General features: G+C 40.6%; 1 protein-coding gene across 1 annotated transcript in view; it reads left to right on the forward strand.

Annotated features, from left to right (window-relative positions):
• LOC122405338 (octopamine receptor Oamb) overlaps positions 1–26206 on the forward strand; it is a 108989-nt gene that overhangs the window by 63215 nt on the left and 19568 nt on the right. The gene's annotated exons all lie outside the window — the stretch shown is intronic.

Genomic DNA, 26206 nt, shown 5'->3' on the forward strand with positions numbered 1-26206 from the left:
CGAGCGTTCCGAATTTACCCCCATCCACACCCCATTTTCAATTCGTGCAAATTTTGTTCGTGCAAAAACCACCGTGACAAAAGGAGAAATTTAATTCTCATAGCTGACACAGTCACAGTCTCGATTCCTTTGCACGAATACGGGGTGAAAATTCTCGCTTATAACCGGGAACTACTGTCTTCCAATTGTAATTTATACCAATTTCTTTCTACTCAAAGTAAGGATTGTAGATAAAATGGTTGCAAACTATTATAGTCGAAGAAAGGAAAGGCTTCTCAGCCAATGAAAAGGGTACGTTTCGCGCATTATCTGTGATCTACGTAGCAGATCTAATCGTTCTCAAACAGTGTAGCGTTGGCCGCGTTTCGAGTGGCGCACGCGACCGTTCCCCGACAAAATCTTCCGGGTTTGCGTAATCTTACGTGGTCGAGCGGCGATGTTTGTCGGTGTTATTCGCATCGACCCACATCAGCTGTTGAACGTAAATATTAACGTAACGCCGCGAACGGGTCGCGACGATCGTGGTTTTTCTTCCGTTCGTCAATGGAATTTACGATTCGCGGTTCGACGGGCACCGTAAACTTTTAACGAAATCAATTTGTCCGGGTCGGGAAACCGGGTTATCTCGGCCCAGTCATCTGCTGGACAGCTCTAGCAATGGTCGGTGTAATTGTGTTCTGATTGGGTCACGAGAGACGCGGGCCAATCTTATTAAAAGCGGGACAGGTTTTTAAAGATAGAGTGTCCGATCGAACGCGAGGGAAGATTCTTCGCGCGCTGGATCATAAATAAAGATAAAAAGCTTTCAACGGCGGGAGCTTGTAATCGAATGTCGGAGAAGATTCTTTAGATCTTTGTGGTTTTGTTGGTTTTACGAACACAGATAAAGTAAATTTTTAGCTGAGATTTTGTAAATCTTGCCATATTAGTAAATAAAGATAAATAAATGGTTTTCGAAGGTAGAGCGTGTAATCTGCTGTATCGATTCAGAAACGAAATATTGGGACACCGAGGTAGAGGCGGGATATATTGGCCGCTCAAGGTCACTCGTAAATCGTCGAGTTCGTTGCATAAATTCCAATCGATACTTTCGACGTTTCGACTCTTGCCATAGTCGCGGTCTTTCGAATTAATTTGAAACCAGTTTTCATCACGAATACGTGCCTTATTAGCACGTTAATTAATGATAATTAATGTTACATTAATATGATATGCAGCGTGGTTGTGAACGCGATACAATTATGTTGTAATGCAACGATAACGTTGCAAATTTATGATAATTGGAAGTTAATGTACCCCGGGATAGTCAAGCGGACGAGCAACGATTGTTGTTATAAACATTTTCCAGGCAGACGACAAACGTGTAACGTAATTAATTAACAGCGGGCAGATTTTTAGTGAAAAAAGGTGCATCATTTTCAAAAATCCTGAGCGCTAAGTAGTAGTACTGCACGAACTAATAAAGATTGCTCCCGGATAATGTTGATGATAAAAAAAGAATCTTTGTCGCTGAAACAACAATTCTTCCAATTAATTAATAATTATTTCCCATCCAAAATCTCGATAGCAATAACCATTGTCGATGATTCTGTTCGATGTATTGAATCCCTATGAAAAGATGTCCAGATGTACGTCGAGGTCGAAGAGTGGGGGGTGGGTGGGCGTGGCCTGCAGCAGCCAGTGAATTGGCTCTTGTTCGTACAGTGGTCGGTACGTCACGGATCTGTCCACAGACCAAAGGACTGGCCACTGGTAATAATCGAGGGAATACGATGCGATACAGCCGTCGAGAGCCGCGAAGTGGCGGTGCGTGCGGACGTTAATCACGGCGTCGCGATATGGCGTTCAATTAACATCGGGCATTGCAGATTGCCGGTAATTGCACGGCGGAGTTAAGCTGGAGGTAACGACGTATTGGGTTTGGATTTCAATCGCGTTTCGGGAAGTTCGGGCGCACCGAATGTTCGGGAATTCGGTGCATGCGTACGCGACGCTCGGCGTCGCGATAGAAACCGTAAACATATTGCAGACGCGGCGGAATAATTTTACGAACGATAAAATTCAACTAACAAATACGAGCGAAAGTTAATTACCATTTTAACAGCTAAAATTGCGGGGGAGTTCTACGATGAAACGCGGTGCGTTAATATTTTGTCTTTAATATCTCCACGATTTTTCGATTTTAACGAATTTTAATTGTTCGACCTGTTGACGTCACGCAGGATGGACGTTATGTTTCCTGAATATGTTACAGTTTCCCCATTTGAACGTGAACGGTGTTTATATCGATTTATTTTACGTTACAAAATTTGTTTATATGTATCGAGTGAAACAGTTCATGGTTTGATGAGTTTCACGGAATTAAGTCGATCGTTTTTACACGTGGCGCAACCAACCGGGTGATTCCTCGTCCAGAAACGACTCGAAAGCGTGGAACAAAAAGTTTCGTCGCCGGAACCCTCGATCTCGAGGGAAATAACTTTGAGAGTCGTCGAGAACGCAGTTGACAAAGCAACCGCCGACGTACTCGATTTGATTTCAATCGAGTTTCAAGGAATTTTAAGGGATTGAAAATTCCATTTTTTAGACGAGCATCGAACAATTCACAAATGTAAAACTCAAACCAGTATACACTCGATCATAGACTGTCTTAATCATCTCGATAATAATTAAAGTTCGTAATAAAAAGGGGACCTAAAAAGCACCATTCTGAAAATCAAAATTCCAATTTTTTTTATTCCAATTCCTTGCAAAGACGTAATCTGTGATCCATAAAACGGAGTTTTAATAGTCAATTAGGTCCACTTTTTCAAAATTTAACCCATGTACTTCCTCGCAAAGTGTCCTGAGTCTCCGATAATCTAAATCGACCGTTTAGGATATCCCTTTTGCTCATAAAGATAAATTCCTCGTCTCCAAAGAAGGTCCTTCGAAATTTTTACAACCAGCAGCCATTACATCGTTTCGCGAAAATCTCAGAACTTTCAAAGATAACGGAAAGTGGTTAATTTATGTTGCCCTTCGCATCGCCTTTGAAGACGTAGTGCCCCATTTTGATACTTCACGAACCCTCGACGAGCCAAGTTGTCCACGTTTTCGAATCGCGCCGGGAAATTCGCTCCAGACGGAACGAACGAATGAATAAATTCGGTAAAACGAAATGCAGGCGGAGATGTAATGTATTCCGGGGCAGGTTTTATCGGATTTATTAATATTTTCCGCGGACCTTAATTTTTCGGATACACGTGCTCCGTGCGATGAAAAATATTGGAAACGGAAATAGTAATGAATATAAAATCGAGAAGAAGGGGAAGACATAGTTAACGTGCGATATAATAGCTTATATCTATTATTATAAATGCAAAAGATATTTTCACATAATCTAACATATTTGAAAATTTTTTTCTCGAAAGTACGTAGGATTTTGGGGGTATGTGTATTGATCAAAAATAATCGTAATTGACCCATGGCAGTCGAAAATAATTTTTTTACAATGATTTGAAAGTTTTTAATTTCTATGAAAAATTTGTCCACTTACTGAATTTTTTTCTCGAAAGTGGATAGGATTTCGAGGATATGTCTATTCACCAAAAATGATTGCAATTGAACCCTGCAGTCGAAAATATTTTTTTTACAATGATTTGAAAGTTTTTAATTTCTATGAAAAATTTGTCCACTTACTGAATTTTTTTCTCGAAAGTGGATAGGATTTCGAGGATATGTCTATTCACCAAAAATGATTGCAATTGAACCCTGCAGTGGAAGATATTTTTTTTACAATGATTTGAAATTTTTTAATTTTTATGAAAAATTTGTCCACTTACTGAATTTTTTTCTCGAAAGTGGATAGGATTTCGAGGGTACATCTATTCACTAAAAATGATTGCAATTGATCCCTGCAGTCGAAAATAATTTTTTTACAATGATTTGAAAGCTTTTAATTTCTATGAAAAATTTGTCCACTTACTGAATTTTTTTCTCGAAAGTGGATAGGATTTCGAGGATATGTGTATTCACCAAAAATGATTGTTATTGATCCCTGCAACCGAAAATAATTTTTCCAGAACGATTTGAAATTTTTTTTTGCCGGAAAAATTTAGGCACCTAGCCCCTGTCGATTTTTCTTAAAAATTTGTTTTTTGGTTTTTAATAAACACAACCTCCATAAATATTCCGATTATTCGAACATTCCAGATAATCGGAACTCTACTGTATGCGTGAAATGTAAGGAGTTCGAGTAACATTTGGGGCATGTTTTTGGGTTTGGCAGGATGGCTCCGGGGCTGAGCGTTTCCAGGGTTAATAGCTCACCGTTGCTCGACATCAAACGCATCCGGGAATACCCTCGAGACTGCTGATCGCCCAGAGAAATCCTTATCGTATCGCGGAATCCTCGTATCATCCTAATCGTGTATAATGAAGCGCCCGTGAGAACCTGCAGTGGCAGCCAGTCTCGAAAATTTTATGAGAAAGATCGATGATAGGTGATCGTGCGAGTATTTAATGGCGGTTGCGAAACGCGACGTTACGGCTGGGAGATAAAGCGACGCGGAGGAGTTCCGTAAACGCGTGGGAGACAGGGATTGAAACTCTTCCGGGGATAACTGTTCCCAACTGTTCCACAAAGGTGAAACGGTTCTCCTATGCATCGGTCCCGATTAAGGTTCTAATATCGGTTCTACCAGCGATCGTATAAGCGTTCCCTGTCGGTTCTCTAATGGGGAATACATCGATTCTATATTGGATGTGACGATTACTCGAGCAGATTATCTTGGACTATAGTTCCGTTCTCGAAATAGATGAAACCTCCCTATTTTTAGAAATCAAATATATTCGTAGTATCTTTTCGAAGGTACTTGGAGAAAATTAAAAATAAAAATGTTCTTCTCTCGTTCGGCAGCCACAGCTGGCACCAATTACGCGAAACACCCTACGTAACGTGTGTATACGTATAGGGTGTGTGTAGATAGGACGCGTGGCAAAGGCCATTGCCTGAAGCGGTTTCATTCCGTAAGAAATCGATGCTGGCACCTGTACAGAACCGATACCAGAACCAATATAGACCGAAATCCGGATAGGGGAATCCATATTGGAAGCGGAGTCGACGCGAGGACCAATTACAGGTCCCCCGGGCGACGATTAACAGCGGATTCCTTAAAAACGAAGACACCGGAGAACGTTGTTGTCCGCGTTCTCGATCCACCGGGTCGGGTGAATGGATGCGTGCGTGGGAGTCTGAACGCAGATGGACGGACAGTGGGCGACGGAAACAGAGGCTCGGAGCAGGGGGGGTGAGGGGTTGAAGTAAAGGGATTAGAGACGGGGCAGGAACGCGAAACGCGGAACGAATGCAGGAAGGCGTATAAACACCGACAAAGGGGAAACGGAGGAAAAAGAGTTGGCGTGGAAGTAGCGAATCGGAGACAGAAAAATCGATATGGGTAAGATGATAAATAACGATGGGGGTGGGGGGGAGGGGTTGAAAGTCAGGACGACGACGGTGAAACGAAATCGCGGAAATTGAAGGAACGGTCGGACGAGTGGAGGGCAGGCACGGAAAAGTTGATAAAGCGTTCCAAGATCGAGTTCTACGATCTGTTTTTCGATAATTGAGTTTTCATTGTTTTAAGCGACGACCATCGGGCGATAATTGATGTTTCTATCGACCGTGCGACCTTCTGTCGCGATCGCGGGCCGCTAAATTGGCTTGTTTGCTACCGTGCACCTTGAATCGTATTAATGACCCGAATTTGGCGAAACTCTGGTCCGCTCGCGGCTCGGTTTTAACCGATTATGGTGCGTCGTCGGTGTTTTGGAACCGCTGCTCGTTTTGTTTCCGCGGTTCGTGATTTTTGGTACCGTATTCTAGGTGGCAAACTTTCGATTATTCTTTGAAACTGCATCTGAATCGCGAAAATGCCCCCTTTTCCGACGTGTCGCGTTCAGAAACGTATATATGAAGGATGCTCCAGGTTTAATTGCCAAACTTTGTCGAACGTTCCACGTTCTCAGACGTAAAAGGATATTTTAGAACATTCTGAGAACAATATAAATTATTGCACGGTCACGAAGAGAGCGGAGTGCAATATCGTGTCCAGGTTCAAGAAATAAGAATTGCGTTCTTCTTGCTTACATGTAAATTAAATTAAATTATATTACGCTTTGGCGGTTTATATTATATTGTACAGAACTCTTAATTATTTGGGAGTTACTATATACAGTGTATATATGCATACTCTCATAATTGAGGCATTCCAATATGGGAGTCTAACAACTTGCTAATACCGACGAAAATTACCTTCGAAGCGTTTTCGACAACCTCGGATAATGAGCTCTCATAAACAGACTAAATATTGCTGATCTACTGTTACAGTGTATACAGGAATATCCCAATTCTCTTTAACGAAGCTTCAAACGATTTATGTTTATATAATAGCTTTATCTCATTTAGTTCTGTAAAATGTCACTATGTATATTAATTCCTAAACACTCGAAGATCGAGAACGCTCTACTATAAATAGAATTCCTTGGGAGGACCATGAATACCTCCATTTCATTTTAAAATATAAAATTCTAATCATAAAAGTGTAGCTTCATAACTATGATCTTCAATCCTACGAAATATATTTAACATAAACGTAATTAACTAAACTTAAAACGTACATATTTATTTTTCTACGCGTTCTTCCATTTCGTTTACGAAACAAACATTCTGGTTCACTCTTGATCCAATTGCAACAGCAATCTGAACTTTGATATTCGATAGGGAATGTTGACTTTTACCTTTTTCAACTTTGGAAACAATCAGAAGTTCCACAGCGCTAAATTAGAATTATATACAGGGTGTAACCTTCCACCATAACAAATCTCAGCAACGATACTCGGCACTCCAATTAGAAACTTATAACAAACAATTACGCAACGATACTCAGACAGGAAACTGAAAGCTTTCGGTAAAAACTCGAGGTTAGAATTTTTGAATACACACGTCGCTCGCAACAATGAAGATATCGAGGACCTCGGTTATTTAATCGACCCTCGTGTATGCAAAACAAACGAAGAAAAAAGAGAAAATCAAAAACGATGCACAACTAACGGGGTGACCGGGGAAGAAGCAACGTGGGGGGGGGGGGGATCCGAGAAACGCGCAAAGAGCGACGGGCAGGGGAGGGGAATCCCGTGGACGGATCGCGCATGCGCGTGCCGCGCGACTCTGCGCCCGGATCCTCAGTGCGCTCCTCGCTCGCGACGCGTCCAGGACGATTCCTCTCGGCTCTCCCGGGAGTCCCGAGGGACTCCGGGCATCCTCGCGATCGTGACAACGCGCTCGAGACCGCCTCGGGACAGTCTGGCCTGACAACCGGCGGAGAGACACGAAAGTAGCGGGAAACACTGGTGAACAGATCGGTGAACCCCCTCGGTTCGTTTCCTGGGACCCTTCGATGAGCGCGGGGACCAAAGAAAAACGTGCAAACGGGGCACCGGTGGTTGTGAATGGATCAGGCGAGCAGGGGACGCCACGGATGCAAGGACTTCCGGACACGGAGTAAGGACGATCGAGGGTCACGATCGATGGATCGCGCGCGTTTTAGGGCGAGTTTTTTTGGGCCCGGTTTAAATCTCGCCGGTTGGCGTTCGACTGCACTCGAATGGTTTTCTGTGATTTTTTTAGATAAATTCAGAGTTTATTTAGATATCGAGGAGTCTTCCTCTGACGTAGATTGAAATTATATTTTGGGATACCTAGAATATAATAGACATTATTGTACGGTCATGGACAGAGTGCAAAACAATAAATTTAGTTTAATAGATAGAAAGATCATTTATGGTTGTTCATTGTGTCGATGATTTCGGTTACAGAAGTTTTACAGATACGTGGAAAATAGACGCGTAGCTTATAGGGATGTTCTTGAATTTTTTGCGATTTTTGTGTAATTATAAGGAGCAAGCATTTATGGTAGATAATTGGATTAATAGCTTCGTTACAGTTTGGTGTAATAGGAGTTCCCCGAATTTGCATTGCGCAGGAATTCGCGGTAGGATCGTAACATAATTTCGGCCCGAACTCCGGATCATACTTTCGAGTGGTTTCAGACTACACTCGACTATCGAGGAATTTTCAGTTATGCCAATGGACAGAGATATCCTTGGCTATGTTAACAACGATTCAACCAAGTTTTCAGGTGAAGTTTTCACATTTATATCGTACAGAAACTCGCTATATTATTTCTCTCGCCAGTTCGAATATCGTGGAAAAAGCTATTGTTTATGGTTGATCGTTGGTTCGATAGGTTGGTTGGAATTTATGTTACCCGGAGACTCGCGAAAGGATGATTTTTGAATCGAGTTCGGTCCAGACTCTAGATCATATTTTCTGATTAGTTCCAACTATACTCTGTTATCGAACGTTTTGCAGTGGTGTCGATGGTCAGAGAGATCGTTTATGGTTGGTCGTTACTTCGATCACTTTCCTAACTTTTTGTAAAACTGAAATTTTCAATGGACTCGTGTCAAAAAGTCCATCATGTATAACTATTTATTATTTCGATGATTTTGTAAAGCTTCGAGCTGCAACAATTTTTGAATTTTCTACCAAATTGCTTCGATGAGATTTCCAAATTTATATTATCCAGAAATCCATAAAAAGATGTGGAACGATCGATCCTGGTCGAACATCGCACGATCGTGGCTGCATGCGATCTTTTATATTTTGACGTTGGTTCGGGCAAGGCGAGAATTTTTCAAATTTCTACGCAGCAAGGACGTGGATTGATTTTTTGATTGGATTCGAGTGTCGACGGATTTTCATCAATGTTTATGAAATGAGCAAACACAAATGGTTCTTTAGCGGTTGCCTTCAAATTCAATAGACAGAACATTTTTCAAATTTGTGCTAACCAAGAACTCTAGAACGATTTCCGAATCAGGCTAAAATATTTCAAATACGAATCTAATATCGAAAAGGAGTGATCATTACGATTTGCTTCTTTGCAACGATTTCGTTACAGCTCTTTAAAACAAAGACTTTAATATTCGCTCCAAATTTCAGACTTGAGATTTATTTTGTTTGCAATGTTTTAATTGTCAATTATGCAGCTAAGAAACTCCCAGGAATTTTGTATAAAGTTCGAGTGTAGCATCTACTTAGCAGGAAAAAATTTAATATTTTCCCTTGGCAAGGTTAATTTGCATCCCATTAATAATGCTTACTTTATGAATTTTAAAATGAACTTTTAACATTTGCTAATAATTTAGCGACCCAGCGTAGAATAACGAACGCTACTACAACAGATACATTAATTTCGACACGGAATTAAAAAGCTATAAGAAATATTTCCCTAATTGCCTGTATCTTGAATCATAAAGCCCTTTGATTTCCCTTGTAAAAATTTATCAAGAGATTTTCGGTAATGTTTCTACACAGAGAAATACTTCGTAATCGATATTTGCACCGACGATTCGACGGGGCCTCTGTGAATTGGAAATTTTTCAAATTTACAAACAAAAACACCCACCCCCCGATTGGTTTCGAGCGTCGATGGATTCCCAACGACACGTACGAAACGAAACGATCGTTTATGGCCGATGTGACGGGAATTTTTCGAATTAGCGTTGTACAGAGACTCGCGAAAAGGACGGGGGAAAATGATTTTCCGATCGTGATTCGAACGTTTTCAACGACGTTCGACGAGGAGATACGATCGTTTGGAGGCGTGTTTTTCTTTTTTTTTTTTTTTTTTTGGCTCGATGGGTTCGTTAAGCTTCGCGACTATGTCAATATTTCGAATTTCCATTGTGGCAGGGTGCACGGAAAGACGTAGTGCGCTTCCCCATTGTGCTCGGACTAATACTCAGACCACACTTTCAAACGCGTTCAGACCTCGCTCTTGTATCGAGGGATTTTCAACGATGTCAATGAACAGAACGTCCATTTATTGTTCTTCGTTGCTCCGACGCGACGGTTCCATTGAGCTACGTCGACACTGGAATTTTTCATATTTCTACGAAAGAACGTAGAACGATTTTTGAATAGAGCCCAAACTGTTACTACAAATCGTACGGTTGGATTCGGATCGTACAAACTCCAAACACTGAATTTATTTCTCTTTTATAATCGCCAACAAACAATATTCGCGAGTTCCATAACTTCAAGCATGAAATCTGAAATACGTGTAAATTGTTTTCGAGAAATGGCAAGTTTTCAAATTTACCTTTGTAGAAATTCAACTAATTCTTTGGAAAGTTTTATATACTTTAACTCGCGAATTTTTGTACGATTGAAATGTAAAGGAATTGTTTAACAAAAATTTCTGATTATAGGATCGTTAAGCGTTAGAATTTTCTCGCTGCGTTTTTAAGACGGTCAACAGCCGTTTCCAGTTTCTTATCTAAATTATCCGGTTTTCAAGGACTCGTGTACGGCTGGAAAATATCAGCAAACTTTCTCCGAGAGACAACCATACTCGATAGTAATTTACGGCGTAGTAAGACCACACATAGTGACCACAGAGACTTTAATTTATGGGTCGAAATCCTCGAAAAGCAAAGGGTTTCCTTCACAGGACGAACGTATCGTAGACGTTGTATAAATTAGGAAAACACTCTAAGCTTCCCTGGTAGCAGATTTCTGGCCATTTACTAGCCAGATTTTTGGAAAAGAATCATCCATTGCTGGGAGAAAAATTCATTTCGTGAAAGGTAAAATTTGTTTAGAAATTTCTGTTATTACAACAATATATCAATGTTTATTTATAATTCTCAAATGAGCAACAAATCGAATGGGTAATTCTTCTCATTCGTAGACTCTAATTTTAATTCAAGAAAATTCTTTTCTCACTTTTTAGAAGTGTTCTTTTTCTTTCACAAACAGAAGTATAAAAAATGCACATTTACATTTTTGTTAATAGAATTAATGAAATCAGAGCTTCGTAGGGAGATTTTTCAACCCCTAAATACAATAATTCGTATCTTGAGCATATTCTGCAGATTCTTGAAAATTAAAATTCCCCCATAAATATATAAACAGCAGTCTGATAATGAGAGACCATGCTATGATCGTGACCCACGTAAAATTTCTTGAGTATCATCGAAGATTGTGGGAGTTTTGATTTTCGTAGCACAGCTAGAGATACGCGCAAGAAACTAATTGCATTTTTGTGGGGAGGGGGGAAAGAGTATCGACATTTTTCTTACACGACACCAGGTTTCTTTGCCGGGGGGACAGGTGCAAATGACTGCACTGATGACACAGAAAGATTACAAGTTCTAATTGCTCAAGGTTCTATTTAACCTTCGGTTAGTTAGCAGGTGTCTGCATATTGATCCCTACGAAGCTTTTATATGCCATGAATTTTTTAAATCTCTATTATACAGCTCGGAGCTCTTCTGAATCGTGAAGAAAATTGTCGAATCTAAAACGACACAATGGTTGGGAGCACCTTTGCAAACTCGACTCAACAAAGCTTCGAAAATCGACAGTATTATTTAATATAACAAATTATTCAAAGCATAAGAAGGAAAGTTAATTATTCGTAACGAAAGCGAAAGATTTCGAAACATAGGCTTTTCGAGTAGATGTTCGAAAGTCAAAATTCAAACTAGCCAGATAACGCCGGAAGTTTTAATTTCCTTTTGTTTTATTGGCTGTCGGGACTCTGGTATGGTACTTTGGGCGTTTCGGGGTTTCGCGGATTTTCGTTTGTCGACGGAAGTTGTTTTTACAAGCGAAGTTCCATCGAAGCGAGCCGTGCCGGGGCAAAACAGTCATGAAACTCGACTTCTCCGGTCGAGGGAACCGTTATAAATTTCAACCTCGGCGACACGAAAAAGACGTGAGTTCTGATTCAAGTTTTAATTGGTTATTAGGTTTCTTACTACCGTGGTCCTCCAAGGGTTCCTTAGGTCTCCCTGGTTTCGCTGTTATTACGAAACCGCCGAAGCTGCTTCCGCGTTTTATGTTCGAGGATGCAAGAACGACCGAATGTTTAAACTCTGACGTCGCGAAATACTGTTTATTGAAATTTAAATGAAACGGTGCTCCTCGGGCGATTTGCAGTTAAAATAAATGTTTCGAAAGCAAAGTTTTACAACCACCGAGCAGGCTGAAAATGATTAAAATTATGAAGAAAGTTGTGTTCGTTGGAAATTAGTCGAGATCGACGGAATTTCGAGAGATACGCATTAAAATGTTTTTGACCTTTCTGCTATAGATTCTCTCCGAATGTTGTTGCAATTGCAGATCCCAAATTTGTAATTTTAATAGGCGACGACTCGTGCTTAAATATTGAAGACGTTTTAATTATCCCGTCTGACAGTTTCAATTGTTTCGCCCGAACAGCCATTAATATTTCGCTTCGTTTCTGTTCAACGTCTTCGTCGCGCGAAGTTTGCGATATCGTGCATGCAAAGTAAACATTCATTTGCGCCGAGAAATGAGATGCAAGAAAATAAAGTGTGCCAGGGGGCGAGGCACTGTTCCTAAACCCGAGCTGTATTAATTATCGCACACACAAAATTTATCTTGACGAAGGATCGTGATCCTTAATACGCGCTGACGCTAAAAATAAATCAAATGAAATTACTGCTCGATCGTGTATTTGCAAATGGACGTATTCGTTGTTATCGTTCGTTGATCTTAAAACGAAATATACAGGGTGTCTCAGCCGATTTTTACATCTTAAATGGTATCTTTAATGGAGTTGGGCATATTCTTGTGTCATTCGTTTTTTAAATGGAATGAGGTACTTTTTTATGTATCAAACGGTGCAACTAGACATACTTTATAAAAAAGTACTATGTTTGTTCGTCGAGTCAAGTCGAACAAACTGTTCTGCACTTTATCTTAGCACAAATCCCGGCCATCTTGCAATTAGTCGTCTCTGTTAGTCCTACATTGCTATAAACAGATCTAACGTCTTACTGCGGCAGAAATGATGCCTTTGTATTTAAATTGAAATATCTCCTAAACTACTTGCTTTTCGACGTACATAGATCAGTACTTTTTTTATAAAGAATGTCTAGCTGCATCGTTTGATACATAGAAAAGCACCTCGTTTCATTTAAAAAAACTAATAACACAAGAATGAAACATTTTTCGCTACGTGCCACAATATCGAGGAAACCAAGATGTCAAAATTGTCTGAGACACCCTGTACATAATACGACCAAAAAATGCTATAAATATTTCAATGGATTAAAATCGATTATGGCCGTTTAAGGACGAGAGAGTACAGAAATAGCGGAGATGTATAATCGTCTGGAAAGAATCGTCGTAGTTCAACATTAGACGTAATCGGGATCGATTCGGCGAGATCGTTAACAGCGTTCGAAATAACGAAAATTCATGAAAAAGGAAAACACTCGTATGAATAATTCAACGTCGAAAGTTGCTGGCGAGTTAACCATCGTCGCGTCGAACGCTAGGCGTAATTATAGATTCGCGATCTCGACCGCGAACCAATGGGAGTCCGGCGATAAAATTATTAAAAAAAAAGTGAAAAGAGAACGAACTCGATATTAACGACCGTGAATCACGCGTTTCTGTCGGTGTGTTGTTCCCGTCACGAATTGTCTTCGACCGTGGAACAATTAACCTGCAAGAATTAACGAGTTCACGCCGCCGCGAAGGTCGAAACGAGTGAAAACTCTGCGATTTTTCTTCCGCGAGAAATTACACTTTGCACGGAAATTAACGGCTTCGAAATTTTATGGAAGTTTTCATAGTGATGGTAACTGTTGAGAACTATAATAAGGGAGGAACGATTCCCTGTTAACGATCTCTGCGAAGTATCGCTGTAAAATTTCGCGCGTGGGATCGGAAAACTGTCGCGGTGGTTCTCGACCTTGCCCTTCGTCAATTTTTCCACGTGTTCCGACCAAGGTCAACCGTGAAAAATCTGCTACGATCATGAAGAATACCCTAATCGTACTGAGGAAGGTCCAAGCAACGCGAATATCTAAATTATTTCATTTTTGGGGGGCAAACAACAGAATCCAACGATTTATCATTGCATTACAGCGATTTTTAATGGATAGAAAATTTCATTTTTGATTCACGATAGTGCCTTGATATCACAAAATAAATAAAAATTTAATAACAAGATCGATCAGCAGTTTGACGAATATGGTTGACCCTTCAACTTTGCTCGAATCTATAGCATACGAAAAAAATGAGAACGGTAGTACAAATGAGCATAGATTGTCCCATAATAAACGTTCGATCGTTGGTAAAATAAATTGCGAAAACCAAGAATTATTAAAACGTTGGAGTTAGAGGAGCGGAGACAATCGATGAAAGAATTGCAAAGTCTTTGTGCAGGTAGCGTGGAGAGGTTGGTCTCCATCGTGATCGTTTGTACATTCGGTGCATAAAAAGAATATTCATCGTACGTAAAAATAAGTATAAACGAACCATATGGTTCGGAAACGGTACGGTGTTAGTTTTTCTTCTTTTTTTTTTTGTTCCCTTTCAACGCGGACGGAATGAACATAACGAGACGAGTTCAAAGTCCGGCGGGGCGTATCGATTCGATAAACACCGGCTGTTTGTTCTGACACGTCATTAGCGGTATTCTTTTCGTTTTGAACCTGGATGGATCACGGCAATCACGATCCCCTGATCAAACCGTGGAAAATAACCCTTAACCCAGTCCCGCGGACACACCAATATCGGTCTCCCGGATCAGCAGTTTCTTTATTTCCTCGGTCTGGCTTTCGAAACCACGCGAAAAGCGATATCGTTATTTGATCGTCGGGTCCGAAATAGCAACGACGGGAACCATTGCTCATACTAGTCGAGCGAAACATCGAATTCTGTCGATAGATTAAGCCCCGGGAATTGACAGATAAATTGACGTAATAGTCCGAGTCTTGCGACCGAAGGAAACTAGATTCGATATTTTCTTTGAACGCCCCAAGGTTTCGGGGTTTGGGGATTTCGAGTATTCCTAAGACTCCGAACACTAGAATTTTGAGGAAATTTTAAGCTCCCAAAATATTCAAGACTTCTGAAACGTTTGAGCGTTTGGATATTAAAATTTTAGGGGGTGCATCAAAAATGGGAGTTTTAATTGTCGACGACTTTGAAAATTCAGTACTTTTGATAGCGAACAATTTAGAACACTCGATGGTTTGGGGGTTTGACTATTTTAATTTTTATCTGCCGGTCATTAAAATATTCAACGCCCATGAGTTACATTTACATTTTGAACTCCCAAAATATACAAATCTGGACGGTTCGAGGATTTAAATATTAAAATTTTAGGAGTGCATTAAAACTAGGAGATTCAATTATCAATTACTTTAAAAATTCAGTCTTTTCGGCGGTACGAAATTGAGTTTACCCCCGCAGTTATTTTAATCATCGAGTTTTTAAATACACCGAAGTGGGATAAATTAAATAATATTTGAGGGATGGTCGAGAGTTCAGAGGATTCGGAGTCCCTAAAAATCCACGGATAGACCGGGTGGGTAAACGTTCGATACCGCAGATTAAAAAGCACATCTTCCGATGGAAAATCTATCAATAATAATTGACACGTCCGACAGCCTCCTACGCCTTCGGTGTGAGCAAATATTTTTCCGCCGCCTGGCTGCTTCGAGCGTTCGAGGGCCGATCACGTGCTAACGCGTGCAATCTGCTCGAACATCGCGCTGGGACGATTGATATTCGATCTTACATTTCCGTTTTATTTATCGGCCCATCGCTCCGGGGGCCGATCCGCTCCGACTGCATATCGCGCGGTAAACATTTTACTGCGTACGGAAAACTCTACGAGGATCGAGGGGTGCAAGACGACCGCTGCAAAGGGAACGAGAACGTGATACGAACGCGCGAAGCGACGTCGTTTAGCATTCGCCCTTAAATCGATTGCTGCATCGAGATTTCTACTTTAACTTACGTTTTCGATATAATGACAATCATTCGAATTCGAGTAATGCAAATAACATCTTAGAGTTGGCCACACTTCACAGAAAGATCCTCCATTCGTTCACGAACTATCAATTTTTAATAAATCGAGAATCGTATTCTTTTAAATCGAATATTCAAACACAAGAATTTATATCACTTTCATAAAATGTTTTTTTTTTTAATATTTTTGGGTCAAAATTTCCCGGTATAGTTACTATAAAATTTTTTTAACAATTTGTCCTTGCGTTGTTTACCTATTTAAAATTGCCTTTATAACCTTATTTTGACTATGTTGATCGTTGAAGACGAGCAAATCATCGACGAGAGTTCCGTTAACGGTGACGTTCGTAATCGTGTCGAGTGCAAACGAATCGTCGAACAGGACTGTATAAAAACGGAAGTAAATTGAAACAGGGGAGGCGAATAAAGCGAGAAACAACGAAGCAGGGAAGCAAGGGTGTTTCCGAGAGACAACTTTGGGAGTTCCCCTCTCCCCTTCCACCGCGAGGAACTCCGTAACTCGGTTTGCCGAGGGTAGATTAGAAGCTGCGTTCGAGTCCCGGCCTCTCGTCGGGAGGCTCGCGCGAAACTTGTTTGTTTTAAAATTCTCCCGGCTTTCTTATTCCGTTTAAGGGAGAAACTTCCCGGCTCCCGTTTCGCGTTATTTAATTTCAGTTCGCGGGAACTGTTTCCGATACTCCTCCGCGGGGATTCTTTCAACGGGGATTTTCGTGTTCCCGTTTCCCTTCGTTCCTCGTACAACCAATTCTGTTGCAAATAAATTTCCAGGCATCCAAGATACAGTGATTCAGAATTTAAGGTGTTAATAAAGTTAATAAAATTTGCACCTTCTGAATTAGAGCTTCAATATTACCACGAATTGAATACTCTATATTTTCCGGGGATACGTAGATTGGACAAATATTTTAAAAGTTAAGGTGAAATCACAAACACAAAGACTCTGGTCAGACAGTCGCTATTTAGCACAAAAAATGAAAACTACTTCACTGAGTTAATCTCAGAATCTGACACCAATAGCGATAGATATACTTTCAGTAAACGATATCTGTTTAATCTGATCGATTTAAGGGATGAAAATTCTTCAAAAACGCAAGATACAATCCACATTGCTGCTCACACCAACAAATTCAATAAAACTGATCGTTCCTAGCGAGACAAGTCGAAGAATCTGAGGTTCGAGGGGTAGATTTCACGAAAACCAACCCTCCTGTCTAAACCACCCCTCCTAAAAAAAGATAGGTTCGAGCAGGTTTTGGAGCGTCGTCGTGATGGTTTCCGTGGTCCCAAAAGGGGCAAGATTCATCTCGCGAGGGTGTTTATTATTGCAACGAGCGCCTCGGACGGTCGGGTGGAAACAGGAAGTCAAAGGGGCGGAAGAAAAGGACCTGGAAGGGTGTCAACATCGCGGTTCGAGCCGCCTTTCAAGCAGCACCGCATGCCCGCGTCGTTTTTCTGTTTTTCTTTGCCCGCGGACGTACCCCGTCGGTGAGGCCGGAGCCTTGAGCAAACGACCGGTCTTCTTCGTTCCCGGAGACGCTTCCAACGACGTCCGACGTCGCTTCGGACGTCGAGGTATGCTAATGCAGCCGACCTCCGTCACGCCGGTAATTCCAATTTACGCCGGGAACACCGCGTAAATAAACAACGATGTTATCGCGGCGATGCTGGAACCGCCAATTTATTCCAGCGGTAGTCTGACCAGAACCAACCTTACACTCTGAGACTCTTTCCTCCGGGGCGGCCATACTTTTATTGGCTCGTGGAACCAGCTCCACTCGCGTTTCCAACCCCGCAACGGAACGATAGCACAAGAATTTTATTTTTGTTTCACGGTATTAGACAGACGATGGTCCTGCATCGTTATTTTTCAAGGATCTTCCTCTTTTGGAACTTCTTGAGTTCTTTTCTTGATAGAGGTTCTTACGAGCAGTGGAAATTGGTCAAAGGGTGGTTTAGTAATATTGAGGGATTTTGAAAAAATAATATTTGGAAACGTGGGATCATGGGGTATGGGGAAACAAAAACACGTGTGGAAGTTTGAACTGTGGACGTAGAGGGGGAAGGGGGTTTAAAAATCATGTAGTTTCATCAGTGAGAACAGTATTAGTGGTATCAAATGATTTCTGTTCATAGAGAAACTTATTTCAATTGTATCAAACTTAATTACAAGCTCTCCAGTAATATGAGGATTTGTAATAATTACTATTTACAGATTGACCACTTTCTACGGCTGATTTTCCAAGCATTGAGTTTTTTATACTAACTATAGCCTTCAACGAGTGATTTTTGTATGCAGACACTGTAATTAATAGCAGTAATAACGTAAAAATTCAGATGTCTGACCATATCTAGGGTTTACTACTTGCAAGCAGTAGTAAGTCCTGCGTATGGTCAGACGGATGATTAATACGGATTTTGAAATGATTAAAATGTAATTGTGACATAGTATTATGCAAGCCTGTTCCACAATTGTTACAAATATGCTTGTTTACTAATGTTTATAAATTATATGATGAACCATTGCTATAAGTAAAATCGATAATTCTTGGCAATTTCTCTGAGAACCAAAAGTAGATTCTAATGAACAATAAAACTATTATTTTGCTTTGTTAATTATAGCTACCAAAATGCAATCGTATTGCAGAAGTACCGGAGGAATTAATATAAAAATTCTTTTTCCCCATCATGAACGGACATAAGAATCAACTTTTGGGAGAAGCGAAACTAAGAAGAAGCCAGAGTTTAAACTTAGCCATTTTCCAGTACAAATTCTTGTAATGGGATCTGTGTTATAGCTCGTGCTAAAAAACTTGGTACCAAAGAGCAGCGTCATACGAAAGTAGAACGAACGTTTAGTATAATTAACCCGAGAATAACTGGTCAATTCGTTCGAGCACGAAGATTTTTCTAAAGGCAGATACGCGTTCAAATCTCCGAAGAGCTGGAAAGAGATTCGTATTCCGCTTAATGACCTATTTAAAATCCACAAAACTTTTACACAAAGTTAGCAGACAATAATTCTTTAAAGATTGCATAATTAACAGGATATTTCATGAAATTATTTATCGACAACCAAAGCATCACGACCCCCAGAAAAAATAATTTGCAAGGGTTGAAATAGACCCAAAGTCGAGGGTTGAATATCGAAATGTTTCAAACTTTCGTATTACCTAAATAAATTATATTTAGCTGAAAATTAGAAAGTATTTTCAATAAATGGCCAGGTGCCACAAGACTCGAGGAATCGTTGCAAGACAGGTTTGTGGTTGTCGGTATCGACGAGGCAGGGATTTATGATCGCGGTCGTGCACGCGTAACGGGGGGTTAGATTTTACAGAAAAGACGAAGGCTGTGCACATGCATACGCGATGAACGCGTCGTATTATAAAGCGTGTGGCAGCCGCTGCCGGGCATTTTCATCCCCCACGGCGCGTGTCGCGCTAGTCGAAATCGTCGGTCAGAAGGATAGACGAGCACGAAGGGGGTGGCTTTCGACGCCGCGGATCCAAGGCTTCGCCTGAATGGTTCCCTCGCCCCTTTCCCCCGGCGAAAACCGAGGACTCGAAAACTCGAGAACGCATGAATACCGTGGAGCATCCACCGGTGCTCCGGATGATCGAACGCGGAGAGCAACGCGGCTTTCGTTGAAATATTAATATCCGTAATTCAGCCCCGGATCGCCCTCCTCCCCCTTACCCCTGCCTCTTTTCGACGTCTTAGCGCGGATCCCCACTGTCTTTACCGGACTTTTCATTTCTCACCGAGACTCTAATACTCCCTGAAAAATTTCACGACCCGCGAATGTTATGTTTTATCGCTCCCCGGAAAGATTAACGATATTCGCGGCTCTCTCGGAACTCTTTCTCCCTTCATTTTTAATTTTCATATTTGTTCTTCCCTTTTCGGAACTTTGGACGTTTTTGTTCCCGTGTGTTTTGTAATTTACTGTTTTCAGTGAATTTCGGACCAACGGGACTCATTAAACGGAATTTAACGAGTAACAGCAACGACTGAAATGTAAAAATTTGTACGAGCGGTAAATCTGTGCTGTGGTTGTTAAAATTACTACCAGACGAATGTTTACAATGTCCTAAAGATACTAAAAATTTATTTACAATATTTACAATATAATATTTGCACCTGTTAAGATGTGTTTCAAGAGTGTTTCAAGAAATCATCGCGAGATTTGTTTATTTGCGTCTAGAATATTGCGTTTGTGAAATAAATCTACGTTTATGGTAAAACTGGAGATTTTTTCCAGCGTCGTGGACCATCGGTACCGCGAATATGTTTTCGTTTAAAGATCCATGGATCCCCCAAGGGCTCGCGTTCGCCGGCCTTGTTCGTGCGTCAGTGACGATTTCGGAGAAGCGGATATATGAATGCGACAGCGATTCAGCCTCCTCGCGTCTGCCTCGGGCGTTTATATTTATGTCGAACGATATGCAGGTCGTCGAAAGAAGCAAGCACATTAATATTCACCGCCGTAATGCACGGTCTCTTCGGCACAACGACGTATCGAACGTCGCCGAAGACAGACGGACGAAAGGAACGAGCTACGAAGCGAGGAGGATTCGCGTGAAATTTACATGAAACTGTTTGCCTCCCCGGGGATGAACAAGAAATATAGCCTAGTATTTTTATAGCGATCCTGCGACTCTCCCGACGCCAAAGATGAACAAACATCGTTGCACGATTTCCACGAATTAATTGACCCCCAAAATTCGGTTCTTTTAATTGTAAAATATTAAAAATCGTAAGAGTTAAATCGAGTGGAGTCCTTAAAAAGAGACGCGAACTAATAGTTATTAATATCGTTTGTTTGCACTGTATATTAAAATGATCGCTGTTAATTTGGGAAATAATTTCCGTCGCAAAGAAAAAATCGAAGAAGGGGACAGGGGGTGGGGGGAGATTGAAAAACGGAAAAATGATTTCCCCTATGAGTGACGCAGAGGCGCAGCGTCGCGTTGGCGTTTAATTTAACAGAAACTCCCGTCGACTAATAAGCTCGTCGCGGCACTCGACGGGAGAGATGCACAGAAACAATTCGTTCAAAGCTCTTCCATGCACGCTTACGCGGACGTACGTTAATTAATAGACGGAATGCTTGTCGCGGGGCCGCGAGCCCGGGCAAAAGGCCTTTGTCGTGCGCGCGAATGCACACACACATACACACATACGGCCGCGACCAAACGTACGCACACGCTCTTAGACGAGAGCGTTTACATATTTCTACAGAGAGACGGCCGCCTTTTGGCTCCCATTGTTCTCCGTGGAATGAAAATGCCTGTGCCGAAATGGCATTTCTCTTTCTCCCGACGGCCTCTGGCCCGTCCCGCGAATTTGTATCGTACCAAAAGGCTTCCCGCGGTCGAGTAAACTCGCCACCGACCTGTCTTCACTTCCAACCGAATCTCTTGATCCTCAAAATTGGTCCAAAACGCGGAACGGAACTCGAAACGTCCGCATCTTAATCGATAGTCCCATTTCGAGCCTTTTTACTTCGAACCGATGAGCCTCGGGGGAGTTATACGCGTCTTTTGCAAGTATCCGTAACGCAGATCATTGTAAGAGGCGAGACAGTAGCGTGTGATATCGTTACAATCCAATTCTGAGCCTTTTTACTTCGAACCGATGAATTTGGGAGAGTCAGACGCATCTTTTGCAAGTATCCGTAACGCTGATCATTGTAAAAAGCGAGACAGTAGCGTGTGATATCGTTACAATCTAATTCTGAGCCTTTTTACTTCGAACCGACTTGTCTTTTGCAAGTATCCGTAACGCTGATCAGTGCAAGGAGCGAGACAGTAGTGTGTGATATCGTTACAATCTAATTCTAAGCCTTTTACTTCGAACCGATGAGTCTCGGGGGAGTTAGACGCGTCTTTTGCAAATATCCGTAACGCTGATCATTGCAAGAAGCGAGACAGTAGTGCGTGATATCATTGCAATCCAATTTTAAGCCTTTTTACTTCGAACCGACGAGTTTGGGAAGAGTCAGATACGTCTTTTGCAAGTATCCGTAACGCTGATCATTGCAAGAAGCTCTACAATAGTGTGTGATATCGTTGCAAGAGTGAAATATGGTGCAGTTAGTGGGAAAATAGGAAATTTCTCGGACATCGACTATGAAATTGATTTATCGTATAGTAATACCTTCTTGTATCAGTTTGCGTTAAAATACTGATTAAATAACACTATGAATCCAAAGACGTCTACGATAAAAATACGTATGTACGATTATAATCACTCTGAAACGAGTGAGTGGTATTGTTTCAAGCTCGGTGCAATCATAGTTTCACGATCGGTACTACAGCGGAAAAAAAAAATATTCAATATTTTCGAAGCGACCGGGGTTTATAGAAAAACCAGTGAAATTTCGCGGAAAAGTAAACCAGTTTTGGAAATAGAAAAATAGTGATCGGTTCTGGTTACGGTGTCGAAGATTATGTTTGCTACAGAGTGCACCCGAATTTCGTAAAAAAAAATTGGTTCATTAACGTGGCAGTTTTTAGGGAGACCGGTTCGCAAAAAGTAATTTCGAGGAAAACGACGTTAAAGTTGGAGACCTCGACACGCGACTGTTCCATTCGCGCAAGCACCTGCATATAGTATAATAAAACTCGCTACTGCAATTCAGTGATTAGCTTAATTACATCGTGACCTTTGCCAAATGCGAGTAAGGATGCCAAAAAATAAATTGCGTCACCTTTTCGTTGAACATTCAGGCACCCGGCTTCGCGTGTACTTTTCGGCTCCCATAGCCATGCCAATATTTCGATTTTCATTGGAACATTCGTTGAAACTTCCGGGTCATATTCTATATTTTATTACTAAAATAAAATTTTTCAAGTATCGTTTTACTATTAACAAATTAAAACGCATAGTATTAGAGTAGTCAAACGAAATTTTATTCGTACGTATAACTCTTCGAACAGAAAAATTCACAAATTGTTATGGCGCGAACCCTTTCAAAAATTCTAGTAAATTTTCTAGAAATTCCAGGCGCATATATTTGTAATATATTCCAATGGTAGAATATAATTAAATTACCCTCTCTCGAATATAATTGATGAAATTTAGCGTTTCTCGTTACACAGATATTTTTGCCATCGCAAACGCGATAAATTGGATGTGTCATGGCTACGTTGTAGTTGAAAATTAGGTATGATTCGTTCTGTTCCCCCATCGTCGAAACCGAATTCGCAAAAGCAGAATCTGGTTCGCCGAAAATGTAAAAAAAAAAAGAAAAAAAGAAAAATCCGAAAAATTCGAGCAACGAAGAAACAAAACCATCCCTCCTCGCCAGTACATCGACGAACGAAAATGGCGTGCCTTAATTCGTCGAACGCAGCCTCGCGTGAATTCGCATTTCAGCGATCCCCGTCTCCCTCCCACCCTCTTCTGCCCGTTTCCTCCGGCTCTGTGTTCCATGTCCGTTTCCTGTGTGAACGAAATCATCTTTCAACCGCGGGCACACGGTACGCTGGTCCTCAAACATTTCGTTCGTTCACCGCGGTCTCTCGAAATTGCGTCGCGTTTCCCCCGTGGATTTCGACGCGGGGAAATTGGCTGCGGACGAAATTCCGTCGCCGGAACAGGGAAAACGCGACCGTACGCGATAAACAGAGCCACTTCCGGGTACCGTGACGACGAAATCTCGTTCGGTTCGTAAAAGTTTAGGGGTCGTCGGTGGCTTTCGCGTTGTCACCGACGAGTGTTTGTTAAACGCGTCCTCCGTCGAACATCCAACCTTTTCCGCCCCTAAGACGGTCTTCACGGAACTTTGAAAGTTCATCGAGCGACGCACTGGTACTTTCCATGTCGACTATGGCTTAATTTCCACCCCTCGACGTACCATTTAATTACGAGAAATGTTTTTTATTGAGAAACAGATTGGTGTTGAATTAAATCAAATCGAATCTTATTTAAAAATAACTTGGACGATATTGAAATCTGAAAAAAATTGAAACTTGTAATATTTGCACCCTCAAATCGAACCACTTTTTCCTATGGACGTTTATTCCAAAGTGTTTTTAGCGGGTCATGAAATATTAAATTTGGTGGGTAGAAGTCCAAGAACACTCCGAATAATTGATAATATCTTTCCCAGTGTATTTGACCGGATATTACAAAATGTTTGTGCACTGTTGGCCAGTGAAATCCGTACGAAACGAAACAATACGGTCTGCCAGTGTACGTTCAGACAGCGAAACGAGCAATGAAACAGTAAAACGTTCCAGCGTATGATCAGACAGTAGAATAGGATTCTACCGTGTCAAACAAATGAACTCGAACGAGCAGTATTTGCGTTCTGTTAATCAATGTATTCGTTCATTGTTACAAAATGAATTCTACCGTAACGTTCGCTAAATTCATAAAGACAATTCTAATACAGTAATTTCCCAGTTTCGTTCATTTGGCACTATAATCGAGCTGGAAAGAGGACAAACTTTCGCACGAAACTTTCCTTCATAACACTTTGCCTGGCAGAGAATTTTAATAACGTGAGAAATTTTTCACTTAACGAAACTTCTGTTTGCTTTCAAACGAAACGTGTTGCTCTCGAGACACAATTGAACCTCGGTAAAAGAGAAAAATTTGAATTATAGAATTGAAATAGCAAAATAATGCACTTGCCATGGACCAAAAATAACAAATTTACGAACAGACTCTTCGTCTGAAAAAGATTTTCTAAGCATCGAGGCACGAATTACCGAAGTTCTAATGAATTTAGATTAAAAATTTAGTGATTTGTTACAAAATATTAGGGAAAATTGGAATTATAGAATGGCAATGGCAAGGTAATGCAGTTGTCTTGGTAAATACTAAGTTTACGAACAGAATCTTCGTCTCAAGGAGGTTTTTTAAGCATCGAGGCATGAATTACTAAGGTTTCAAAGTACTTAGGTTTAAAATTTAGTGATTTGTTATAAAATATTAGGAAAAATTCGAATTATAGAATGGCAATAGCAAGGTAATGCTGTTGTCTTAGTAAATACTAAGTTTACGAACAGAATCTTCGTCTCAAAGAGGTTTCTAAGCATGGAGGCACGAATTACCGAGGTTCTAATATACCTAGATTTAAAATTTAGTGATTTGTTACAAAATATTAGGAAAAATTGGCATTATAGAATGGCAATAGCAAAGTAATGCAGTTGCTTAATAAATTCTAAGTTTACGAACGGAATCTTCGTCTCAGAGAGGTTTTCTAAGCATCGAGGCACGAATTGCCGAGGTTCTAATGCACCTAGATTTAAAATTTAGTGATTTGTTACAAAATATTAGGAAAAATTGAAATTATAGAATGGCAATAGCAAGGTAATGCAGTTGTCTTAGTAAATACTAAGTTTCGAATAGAATCTTCGTCTCAAGGAGGTTTTCTAAGCATCGAGGCACGAATTACTAAGGTTCCAAGGTACCTAGATTTAAAATTTAGTGATTTGTTACAAAATATTAGGAAAAATTGGCATTATAGAATGGCAATAGCAAAGTAATGCAGTTGCTTAATAAATTCTAAGTTTACGAACGGAATCTTCGTCTCAGAGAGGTTTTCTAAGCATCGAGGCACGAATTGCCGAGGTTCTAATGCACCTAGATTTAAAATTTAGTGATTTGTTACAAAATATTAGGAAAAATTGAAATTATAGAATGGCAATAGCAAGGTAATGCAGTTGTCTTAGTAAATACTAAGTTTCGAATAGAATCTTCGTCTCAAGGAGGTTTTCTAAGCATCGAGGCACGAATTACTAAGGTTCCAAGGTACCTAGATTTAAAATTTAATGATTTGTTACAAAATATTAGGAAAAATTGGAATCATAGAATGGAAATAGCAAGATAATGCAGTTGTCTTAGCAAATACTAAGTTTACGAACAGAATCTTCGTCTCAAAGAGGTTTCGACGCATCGAGGCACTAATTACAAGGTTCTAATGTATTTAGATTTAAAATTTAGTGATTTGTTACAAAATATTAGGAAAAATTCGAATTATAAAATGGCAATAGCAAGGTTATGCAGTAGTCTTATTAAATACTAAGTTTACGAACAGAATCTTCGTCTCAAAGAGGTTTCTAAGCATGGAGGCACGAATTACCGAGGTTCTAATATACCTAGATTTAAAATTTAGTGATTTGTTACAAAATATTAGGAAAAATTGGAATTATAGAATGGCAATAGCAAAGTAATGCAGTTGCTTAATAAATTCTAAGTTTACGAACGGAATCTTCGTCTCAGAGAGGTTTTCTAAGCATCGAGGCACGAATTGCCGAGGTT

This window comes from Colletes gigas, unplaced genomic scaffold, assembly GCF_013123115.1.
Source record: "Colletes gigas isolate AHSC1104 unplaced genomic scaffold, ASM1312311v1 Colletes_gigas_Sc00004, whole genome shotgun sequence".
NCBI lineage: Eukaryota > Metazoa > Arthropoda > Insecta > Hymenoptera > Colletidae > Colletes > Colletes gigas.